Consider the following 12,634-nt stretch of genomic DNA (forward strand, 5'->3'; position numbering starts at 1 on the left):
GGCTGGATAACAACGTGGACCCAGTAGCTCCTGGAGCAAACTTCACCTCAGGAGACCTATGGATACACTCGGAGCAAAACCTCTGGAGCCTGCCTGCCCAGGTCCTGGGAGAGAGGCCTGATTTGTTCTGGAGCACTTGCACAGAAAGGACTGTAGTAGAAGATGAAACTACTAGCTGCTCCAGAGGCTGGGAGAGAGCTCCTGCTTAGATCTGGAAGGATGTGGAAAGATAGAAAGGTTTCCGGTCTTTATCTTAAGAGTAGGATGATTCTTTGTCTACTGCTTGGTGTATTAGTTTCCTAGGACCACTGTAACAAACTGGGTAAGTTAACACAACAGAAATTAATTCTCTCCAAAGTTCTGGAGGCTAGAAGTCCAAAATTGAGGTGTTGGCAGAACCATGCTCTCTTTGAAGGCTTTGGGGAAAGAATCCTTCCTAGCTTCTTCTAACTTGTTGTGATTGCTGGCAATCCTTCATGTTCTTTGGCTTGTAGACACATCACTCCAATCTTTGCCTCTGCCTTTACATGGCCTTCTCTTGTGTGTGTGTCTGTGTCCAAATGTCACTCTTCTTATATGGATACCAGTCATCAGTCATTAGATTAGGGCTCACACCAATCCATGTGACTTCATCTTAACTTGGTTATGCCTGTAAAGGCCCTATTTCCAAATAAAGTCATATTCACAGGTTCCAGAGATTGGGACTTCAACATATCTTTTTGGGGAACACAATTCACCCATAATAGTTGGCTTGTAGATTACTGAAAAGAGGATACAGTGTCTCCTACCACCACTTAATGGTAGTCTCTGATCCAGTGACCTGGTATCTTAACTGACGACTTACAGAGCCATAAGTGTTCAGGATTCTGGGAGGCAGGGACACAAAACTCCATAAGAGCCTGGAAAAAAAACAACCTCCAACCTCCCAACACTTCTGATCTCCCCACAACAAACTGTCCAAGAGTCAAGTCTCAAGAAGGAAGGAAGCTATAATTAGAAGTGAGAGCCACCTGAAGTGATGGAATTTAAGACAATCCCATCCTGTTTTATAGCTCTGTTTACCTCAATCCCTACCCACCCCCCAGGAGGTACACTCCCTGGCCACCTCTCATTGCTCAGACTCAGCTGGACAGTCTTCAAAAGCCTATGCGAGGACACAGGTATGAGGGCTCCAAAGACCTCATAACGCTCACCTGCAAGAGGGGATGTGATTAAGCTATCTATCCGGAGATAGCCAAAAGAAATGCACCAGAAAGGAGTTTTAGGACCATTACTGATCTATGCATAGATAGAAATGTTGGTCGATTCCTACTTTATGCTTTTGTTTGACAAATTCTTAAAAAGAGTTTTGTTAGCCAAAACTCTGCATTTTTCTCTAAACTAAAAAAAAGAAGTCAATAAAGTTTTATTATTGCTTTTTAATTCCCAGCTCAGAATCAGAATCTTGACATGTTAGACATTCAACATACAGGTGAGAGGATTACAGGAACAGACTTTAACTCTATCCTTAGGATGTGCTTATATTTCCACTGACCCATGATGACTGCTAATGACAGCTGATGGGATTTATCACAATTGTAATAAAGTCTTTGTTTATTAGCTTATAAAAATTGTTTCAAATCTGCTTACCTTACTAAATTCTAAGTACCATGAATATTGGGCCTATATCTATTTAATTTGTTAATTTGTTAAAAGATACAAGCTCCCGCATGTATGGGTGAGTGCTGAACCATAGGAAATTGCTATTTTTATACTGAAAAATTGTCAAATATCAGAGGTTTCCTATGATCTAACATAATATGTATTGATAAATACATATATGTATATGTGTGTGTGTGTGTGTGTGTGTATATATATATATATATATATATATATATATATTAGATATTCTATTTATTCAACATGTATTTACTTGGCACCTACTTTATGTCAGCAACAAGCCTCCTTGTATGTAAGCTACAAGGAGGAAGAGTCCCTGCACTAGAGGAGTATACAGTACAGTCGCTTTCTCCCCAGGTGTATGATCTAACAGCGATCTTATCATGTGCCGTGGAAACACAGAGAACAGACCACTAACCCTGACTGCACCACTGAAGAGGACTTCACTGAAGACATAACAGGAGTCTCTCAGGAAAGGGAAAGAAAGGTAAGGGCACTAAGGAACCCCTGTGAGATGGCATGAAGGTATGAAAGGATTTGTCCTGTCAGGGAATAATGAGCAGCTCAGGGTAATAGAAGCATAGCGTAAGAGGGATGGATGAGGGCTCTGAGACAGAAAGGGTAGATTGGGTCCTAGTGTAAAGGTCATGCTAAGGAGTTTAAGATTTTATTTTATTTACAATGTCATTATCAGCTTTGATTTTGAAAAAGATTAATTTTAGATAGATAACTCTGGTGACAATGTGAATGATACACTAAAATGGGGAGGAGCAGATGTCCAGATGACAAGACAGGAGGCTGTTGCAAATGAATGGCAGCCAGAGGGTGGAAAAGAGAGGCTGGATTCACAGGGATTTCTGGCAATAGAACTGACAAGATTTGGTAAAAATACCAAATATATCTGTCTTAAAATTTTGGAACTTTTAGGTAGTTGTTTCCTCAAATCTTTTTTCTGCCTTGTTTTCTCCTTTCAGACTCCACTTACATTCATGTTAGACCTTCTGATATTGTCCTACAAGTGACAGAGTCTCTGTTCATTTTTATTTTAAATCTTTTCCCTCTTTGTTATTTAGATTGAGGAATTGCTATTATTTATCTTCAAGTTCATTGATTCTTTCTGCCATCTTCAATTTGCTCTTAAACGCATCTAGTGGTTTTTTTTTCCTTTCATATATTGTATTTTTTAGTTCTACAATTTCCATTTGATTCTTTTTTAGAGTTTTTATTTCTCTGTTGAAATTTTCTCTACTGACTTACTGTGATCGTATTTTTCTTTACATTTTTATATAGTTGTAATAGCTGCTTTAAAATCTTGTCTACTGGGGCGCCTGGGTGGCACAGCGGTTAAGCGTCTGCCTTCGGCTCAGGGCGTGATCCCAGCGATCTGGGATCGAGCCCCTCATCAGGCTCTTCTGCTATGAGCCTGCTTCTTCCTCTCCCACTCCCCCTGCTTGTGTTCCCTCTCTCGCTGGCTGTCTCTATCTCTATCGAATAAATAAATAAAATCTTTAAAAAAAAAAAATCTTGTCTGCTAATTCCAATTTCTTGGAGTAATTCTCTACTGATTACCTTTGCTCTTTAGCACGGGTATCACTCTCTGTTTTCCTCATATTTGGTCATTTTGTTTTGCAGCCTGAATCTTGTAGAGAATACGTTACATTTCTCTGGAGATTACTGATGTTTTGTTTGTTTTCGCAGGAAGATACCTTGGCAAACTTAAACTCCAAATTGTGTTTGCCCTGTGGTGGTCAGCAGCTGCACTTTCTGTTCAATCCCTTCAAACTCCTTCCTACCACACATGCATACCTCACAGGTCAACCAGATATTTGGACAGAGTTAACATGCAGAATTTGGGGCTCTCCTTCTGTGTCTCTCTCCTTTCTGGGATTTTCAACCTCACTCTCCAGTTGCTATGGTAACACTGAATACAATGCTGACTGGAGCTGCCCTCAGGTGACAAGCACTAAATATGGGAAGTTCACTGGGCACTATTCTATTTCCAAGTACCAATGTTTCTCCAGTTTCTGCCCACCTTTGCTTGTCCTCCAGTAGCTTCAGATAGTTGTTCTATATATATATTTATATATTTATATACATATTCACACACAACATGTGTGTATACATCTGTGTGTGTGTATAAAATTATGTGTATATTGGGTGGGTGTGTGTATAATAGTTATCACTGGAATGTTGATCTGATATAAGCCACTCTGCCACTACCAAGAGAACCCATACCTAATATAAGCTTAGATGTATTCTCTGTTTAGAAAGTAATTAGGGGGAAAAAATCAGTAAGTAATAAAGTCCTTAAATGGAAAGTGAAATACATTAAGAAAAAACAAACAACCCTATAGAAAAGTAAGCAAAAGGATGAACAAATACTTCACAGAGGGGGAAACACAAATGGTCAATAAACATATAAAAAAAATGATCAACTCTAGCAATAGTCAAGTAACTTCAAATTAAGATAACAATATTATACTTATTTTTAACAAAAATTAAGACAACTAACAAAACCAAGATATAGATCAATGGAATTTTATATGCAGTGCTTATAGGAAGATAAAAACTGTACAGTGGAAAATAACTTGATACTGTTTTGAAAAGTTGATCATTTGTTATTCCATTCCAAAATATACACAACCTAGAAAATCTCTAGTACTCTGCATCACGAGTACTAGAATTTCAGAGTAGCATGTTTCACAAAAACATAAAAAAATCACGGAAACCAAATATCCACTCACAAAAGAGTGGACAAATTTTGATACATCCTCAAAGTTAATATTACACAACAATGAAAAGAATGACCTACCACTAAACATTAATATATATTATCTTAGAAAGAGTATCAAATAGAAAAAGACTAGATACATATATTATGAAACCATTTTTATAAACTCAAAATACAAGGAACTAAATAATATCTTATCTCAATTCATACGGCTACACAGTAAAATTCTTTTTTGCTGAGAGAGGGAGGGAGAGTGTGCACAGAGGGAGAGGGAAAGGGAGAAAGAGAAGCAGACTTCCTGCTGAGCAGAGAGCCCAACATAGGGCTCAATCCCAGGCCCCTGAGATCATGACCTGAACCAAAGGCAGATGCTTAACCAACTGAGCCACCCAGGTGATCCAGTGAAATTATTTTTTAAAGAGAATGATTAATGAAAAATTCAGCATAGAGGTCACTTCTGGGGAAGAAACAAGAGATAGATAAGTAAGGAACAAAAATGTATTGGTATTTTTCTAATTCTTAAGGAGGGAATGGGTTCACAGGTATTCCTTTGAAAATATGCTTCTTAAATGATTCATATTTACATGTCATCTCTTGTATGTCTAAAGTAAAATATTAGGAGGAGAGTTAAGATGGCGGAGGAGTAGGAGACACCGTTTTCAGCCGGTCCTCCGAGTCGAGCTGGATAGGTACCAGACCAGCCTAAACAACCACGGAACCAGCCTGAGACGCAGGAAGACGCATCTGGATCTCTACAAATGAACATCTCCAGCGCTGAGTATTGAGGTACGAAGCGGGGAGCCATGAAACTGTGCACAGATATCGGAAGATAAACGGAAGGGGGAGGGAGCCGCCGTGTTCAGGCGCCGGGAAGCGGTAGCCACTTTTCACGGGAGAGCGGGCGGGGCTCGCGGACGGCACCCGCAAAACAGCAGACTGAGACCGTGAGCCGGGTGCGCGCGCCACCAGGCATCTCGCGGAACCCCGGAATCCCGGTGCGCTCACGGGATCCAGACTGAGACCGGGAGATCCGGGAGGGCGCGCGGGGCGGCTGGCGGCTGGCGGCTGGCGGCATTAGAAACACAAAGGACAGAGACGCGCCGGCCCTGGAAGTGAGGGCTGGGACGCCGGGTGTGGGGCGCACATCCCGGACGCTGCAGGGTTGAGCAGCACCAACAGAAACAGAGTTAAAGTGGCCAGAACATTAGTAGAGAACGGGCCGCAATCCTTCTGTTCCGTGACAGAGGCTGAAATTCGGCCGCTGCTGCTCTGACTCTCAGAAGAGGCACAGGAAACCGCCAGGGAAAGCCGCCAGAGAACAAAAGCCCGGAAATACCGGCTCAGGGAGTGCCCATCCCCATCCCCCCTCGCAGGGGACGCCGAGACTCTACCCAAACATGGCTGCCTGAGTATCGGCGCGGCAGGCCCCTCCCCCAGAAGGCAGGCTGAAAAATCAAGAAGCCCACAACCCGAGGCGCCTGGGTGGCGCAGTCATTGAGCGCCTGTCTTCGGCTTAGGGCGTGATCCCGGCGTTCCGGAAAGGAGTCCCTCATCGGGCTCCTCCGCTGGGAGCCTGCTTCTTCCTCTCCCACTCCCCTGCTTCTGTTCCCTCTCTCGCTGGTTGGCTGCCACATAAATAAATAAATAAAATCTTTAAAGAAGAAGCCCACATCCCTAAGATCCCTATAAAACAAGGGGCACGGCCTGGGACCCAGTCAATAATTTGGGCTCTGGAAACCCCGCAACCTCTCTTCATCAGAATGACAAGAAGGAGAAGCCCCCCCCAGCAAAGAAAAGACAGTGATTCTGTGGCCTCTGCCACAGAAATAATGGATATGGATGTAACCAAATTATCAGAAATGGAATCCAGAGTAACGATGGTCAAAATGATGAGTAGAATTGAAAAAACTATTAACGAAAAGGTTACTGAGAATATAGAATCCCTAAGGACAGAAATGAGAGCGAATCTGACAGAAATTAAAAATTCTATGAGCCAAATGCAGGCAAAACTAGAGGCTCTGACGGCCAGGGTCGCAGAAGCAGAGGAACGGGTTAGTGAATTGGAGGATGGGTTAATAGAGGAAAAAATGAAAATAGAAGATGGTCTTAAAAAAATCCACGCCCACGAATGTAGGTTACGGGAGATTACTGACTCAATGAAACGATCCAATGTTAGAATCATCGGCATCCCCGAGGGGGTGGAGAAAAACAGAGGTCTAGAAGAGATATTTGAACAAATTGTAGCTGAAAACTTCCCTAATCTAGCAAGGGAAACAAACATTCGTGTCCAAGAGGCAGAGAGGACCCCTCCCAAGCTCAACCACGACAAACCTACGCCACGTCACGTCATAGTGCAATTCGCAAATATTAGATGCAAGGATACAGTATTGAAAGCGGCCAGGGCAAAGAAATTTCTCACGTACCAAGGCAAAAGCATCAGAATTACGTCAGACCTGTCTACACAGACCTGGAATGAGAGAAAGGGTTGGGGGAGCATATTTAAAGCTCTTTCAGAGAAAAACATGCAGCCAAGGATCCTTTATCCAGCAAGGCTGTCCTTCAGAATTGATGGAGAAATAAAGACATTTCAGAATCGCCAGTCACTAACCAATTTTGTAACCACGAAACCAGCCCTACAGGAGATATTACGGGGGGTTCTATAAAAGTAAAAAGGCTCCAAGAGTGATACAGAACACAAAGTCACAGCCAATACAAACAAAGACTTTACTGGCAACATGGCAACATTAAAATCATATCTCTCAGTAATCAGTCTTAATGTAAATGGTTTGAACCATCGCATAAATGCCACAGGGTTGCAGATTGGATAAAAAGAAATGACCCATCCATTTGCTGTCTACAAGAGACTCATTTCAAACCCAAAGATGCATTCAGACTGAGAGTAAGGGGATGGAGTACCATCTTTCACGCAAATGGACCTCAAAAGAAAGCTGGGGTAGCAATTCTCATATCAGATAAATTGGATTTTAAACTACAGACTATAGTTAGAGATGCAGAAGGGCACTATATTATTCTTAAGGGAAGTATTCAACAAGTGGATATGACAATTATAAATATATATGCCCCCAACAGGGGAGCAGCAAGATACACAAGCCAACTCTTACCCAGAATAAAGAGACATATAAATAAAAATACATTAATAGTAGGGGACCTCAACACTCCACTATCAGAAATAGACAGAACACCCTGGCAAAAACTAAGCAAAGAATCAAAGGCTTTGAATGCCATACTCGACGAGTTGGACCTCATAGATATATATAGAACACTACACCCCAGAACCAAAGAATACTCATTCTATTCTAATGCCCATGGAACATTCTCAAGAATAGACCATGTTCTGGGACACAAAACAGGTCTCAACCGATACCAAAAGATTGAAATTATCCCCTGCATATTCTCAGACCACAACGCTCTGAAATTGGAACTCAACCACAAGGAAAAATTTGGAAGAAACTCAAACACTTGGAGACTAAGAACCATCCTGCTCAGGAATGACTCGATAAACCAGGAAATCAAAAATCAAATTAAACAATTTATGGAGACCAATGAGAATGAAAATACAACAGTCCAAAACCTATGGGATACTGCAAAGGCAGTCCTAAGGGGGAAATACATAGCCATCCAAGCCTCACTCAAAAGAATAGAAAAATCTAAAATGCAGTTTTTATATTCTCACCTCAAGAAGCTGGAACAGCAACAGAGGGACAGGCCTAATCCACGCACGAGGAAGCAGTTGACCAAAATTAGAGCTGAAATCAATCAAGCAGAAACCAGAAGTACAGTAGAGCAGATCAACAGGACTAGAAGCTGGTTCTTGGAGAGAATCAATAAAATTGACAGACCACTGGCAAGACTTATCCAAAAGAAAAGAGAAAGGACCCAGATTATTAAAATTATGAATGAAAAAGGAGAGGTCACGACGAGCACCATTGAAATTGGAAGGATTATTAGAAATTTTTATCAACAGCTATATGCCAATAAACTAAGCAATCTGGAAGAGATGGAATCCTTCCTGGAAACCTATAAATTACCAAGATTGAAACCGGAAGAAATTGATTCCTTAAACAGGCCAATTAATTATGAAGAAATTGAGTCAGTGATAAACAACCTTCCAAATAACAAAACTCCAGGCCCGGACGGTTTTCCTGGGGAATTCTACCAAACATTCAAAGAAGAAATAATACCTATTCTCCTAAAGCTATTTCAAAAAATAGAAACAGAAGGAAAGCTACCAAACTCATTCTATGAGGCCAATATTACCTTGATCCCCAAACCAGGCAAAGACCCCATCAAAAAGGAGAATTACAGACCGATTTCCCTAATGAATATGGACGCCAAAATCCTCAACAAGATACTTGCTAATAGAATCCAACAGTACATTAAAAGGATTATCCATCACGATCAAGTGGGATTCATACCTGGGATGCAAGCGTGGTTCAATATTCGCAAATCAATCAGCGTGATACATCATATCAACAAGAAAAGACTCAGGAACCATATGATCCTCTCAATCGATGCCGAAAAAGCATTTGACAAAATACAGCATCCTTTCCTGATTAAAACCCTTCAGAGTGTAGGAATTGAAGGTACATTTCTCAATATCATAAAAGCCATCTATGAAAAGCCTACTGCAAATATTATTCTCAATGGGGAAAAGCTAGAAGCCTTTCCCTTAAGATCAGGAACTAGACAAGGATGCCCACTCTCGCCACTATTATTCAACATAGTACTAGAAGTCCTTGCAACAGCAATCAGACGACAAAAAGGGATCAAAGGTATTCAAATTGGCAAAGAAGAAGTCAAAATGTCTCTCTTTGCAGATGACATGATACTCTATATGGAAAACCCAAAAGAAGCCACTCCCAAACTATTAGACGTTATAGAGCAATTCAGTAACGTGGCAGGATACAAAATAAATGCTCAGAAATCAGTTGCATTTCTATACACGAATAACGAGACTGAAGAAAGAGAAATTAGGGAATCCATCCCATTTACAATAGCACCAAAAACCATACGTTACCTTGGAATTAACTTAACCAGAGACGTAAAGGACCTATATTCTAGAAACTATAAATTACTCTTAAAAGACATTGAGGAAGACATAAAAAGATGGAAAGATATTCCATGCTCATGGATCGGAAGAATTAACATAGTTAAAATGTCCATGCTACCCAGAGCAATCTACACTTTCAATGTTATCCCGATCAAAATACCAAGGACATTTTTCAAAGAACTGGAACAAACAGTCCTTAAATTTGTATGGAAACAGAAAAGGCCCCGAATCGCCAAGGAACTGTTGAAAAGGAAAAACAAAGCTGGGGGCATCACAATGCCGGATTTCGAGCTGTACTACAAAGCTGTGATCACAAAGACAGCATGGTACTGGCACAAAAACAGACACATAGACCAATGGAACAGAATAGAGAGCCCAGAAATGGACCCTCGGCTCTTTGGGCAACTAATATTTGATAAAGCAGGAAAAAACATCCGGTGGGAAAAAGACAGTCTCTTCAATAAATGGTGCTGGGAAAATTGGACAGCTACATGCAAGAGAATGAAACTTGACCACTATCTCACACCATACACAAAAATAAACTCCAAATGGATGAAAGACCTCGATGTGAGACAGGAATCCATCAAAATTCTAGAGGAGAACATAGGCAACAACCTCTACGACATCGGCCAAAGCAACCTTTTTCATGACACATCCCCAAAGGCAAGAGAAACAAAAGATAAAATGAATTTATGGGACTTCATCAAGATTAAAAGTTTCTGCACATCCAAGGAAACAGTCAGAAAAACTAAGAGGCAGCCCACGGAATGGGAGAATATATTTGCAAATGACACTACAGATAAAGGACTGGTATCCAAGATCTACAAAGAACTTCCCAAACTCAATACACGAGAAACAAATAAACAAATCAAAAAATGGGCAGAAGATATGAACAGACACTTTTCCAATGAAGACATACAAATGGCTAACAGACACATGAAAAAATGTTCAAAATCATTAGCCATCAAGGAAATTCAAATCAAAACCACACTGAGATACCACCTTACGCCAGTTAGAATGGCAAAAATAGACAAGGCAAGAAACAACAATTGTTGGAGAGGATGTGGAGAAAGGGGATCCCTCCTACATTGTTGGTGGGAATGCAAGTTGGTACAGCCACTCTGGAAAACAGTGTGGAGGTCCCTTAAAAAGTTAAAAATTGAGCTACCCTATGATCCAGCCATTGCACTACTGGGTATTTACCCCAAAGATACAGACGTAGTGAAGAGAAGGGCCATATGCACCCCAATGTTCATAGCAGCAATGTCCACAATAGCTAAATTGTGGAAGGAGCCGAGATGCCCTTCAACAGATGACTGGATTAAGAAGTTGTGGTCCATATATACAATGGAATATTACTCAGCTATCAGAAAGAACGAGTTCTCAACATTTGCTACAACATGGACAGCACTGGAGGAGATAATGCTAAGTGAAATAAGTCAAGCAGAGAAAGACAACTATCATATGATTTCTCTCATCTATGGAACATAAGAACTAGGATGATCGGTAGGGGAAGAAAGGGATAAAGAAAGGGGGGGTAATCAGAAGGGGGAATGAAACATGAGAGACTATGGACTATGAGAAACAAACTGAGGACTTCAGAGGGGAGGGGGGCGGGGGAATGGGATAGACCGGTGATGGGTAGTAAGGAGGGCACGTATTGCATGGTGCACTGGGTGTTATACACAACTAATGAATCATCGAGCCTTACATCGGAAACCGGGGATGTACTGTATGGTGACTAACATAATATAATAAAAAATCATTTAAAAAAATAAATAAATAAAGTAAAATATTAAAATGTATAAGAGGCAGAAAATGAATAAAACTTGGAAAAAAGATGAATAAAAGCATAATACCAGGAAGGATATCTTGCTGTCATGTTTTTAGCTGAGTAAATACTACTTGGCTAAATATATTCTTTGTAAATCCCAACTAGGATAACATTTAAATAATTCGGTACTTAGATGTCTTTTAGAATTAGCATATTTTTTGGAGTAATAAGGCTTTCAAAAGTCGTATTTGTGTCAAAAAATGACATTCTGAGTATTCATAACATAGTAGCTTGTATAAAACATTTTTTGATGAACTAATTTTTCTTTTAAAGATTTTATTTATTTGACAGAGAGAGAGAGCACAAGCAGGGGGAGCAGCAGGCAGAGGGAGAGGGAGAAGCAGGCTCCTCGCTGACCAGGGAGCTCACCACGGGGCTTGATCCCAGGACTCCAAGATCATGACCTGAGCCAAGGCAGACATTTAACCAACTGAGCCAACCAGGCACCCTTTGAACTACTTTTGACTTCAATTTTCTGTACAAACGTCCTGGCACTTGAAACTTAGAACTTAACCTTATTATTTAAATAGGCCCTCCCCTTTGGTTTACAACTAGTCTGGTAGTGTATACTAAGCAACTACTGTTATTCAGACAGAAAATGTGAAAATCCATCATTCCCAAATAAGGTTGCTGAGTTAAGTTCTTTCCTACCCCAAAATCTTGTCTAAACTGATATGTGCTTTTTCTTTTCAAAATGTAGGTCATTTTGAAAGAAATGCTGTCATAAGAAAACCATGTATGATTAATGCTAATTTGAAAAGGTACCCTAAAATTCTGTGGTCTTCTGAACATCACATGTTGAAAGAAAGCTATTTGGGATCATATTGTAAGCTTCCCAAAAAGGCCAAGGAGCCTTTTCCTAGTGATGTTACAAAGTTCATCTTGAAAGCAGCTGGAAATATTTAGGGAAATAGTCACAATTTAGAATGTAATTAGATTCTTAGTCATCAGGGTAAAGAACATACCAGACAACAATCAGTATGCCAGGCTTTTTCAGACCAAGGACAGAAAGTGAACTGCAAATCTAGAAAAGATTTCCAGAAGGGAAAAACATTCAAGTAGTTTCTTCTACTTACCAAGTATGTTTTAAGTTCTCATGGGTTGGTTTTTCCAATCTGATGATACTGGAACACTGAAAAATTAAAGTATAAGTGATGAAGACCAGGGAACATTTGAGATCCTTCCTATTCAAGTGTGGTTTGCGGACCAGATGGGATCTTGGTTGAAATTCAGAACCTTGGGGCCACCCAGACGTACTGAGTCAAAATCTTCATTTCCATAAGACCCCCACATGATTTATGTGCACATTAAGTTGAGGGACTCCCTGGTGTAGACTGAG

The 12,634-nt window shown here is 40.6% G+C and overlaps 1 long non-coding RNA gene across 5 annotated transcripts in view; it reads right to left on the reverse strand.

The window, feature by feature from the left end:
• Positions 1-12,634, reverse strand: part of LOC113259452 (uncharacterized) — a 351,228-nt gene that overhangs the window by 298,514 nt on the left and 40,080 nt on the right. For all 5 annotated transcript variants that reach the window (XR_008958944.1, XR_003317598.4, XR_003317597.4 and 2 more), the window contains exon 3: positions 12,372-12,427. This is a non-coding gene — a long non-coding RNA (uncharacterized LOC113259452). The remainder of the gene's footprint in view (positions 1-12,371; positions 12,428-12,634) is intronic.

This window comes from Ursus arctos, unplaced genomic scaffold, assembly GCF_023065955.2.
Source record: "Ursus arctos isolate Adak ecotype North America unplaced genomic scaffold, UrsArc2.0 scaffold_13, whole genome shotgun sequence".
NCBI classification, from domain to species: Eukaryota; Metazoa; Chordata; class Mammalia; order Carnivora; family Ursidae; genus Ursus; species Ursus arctos.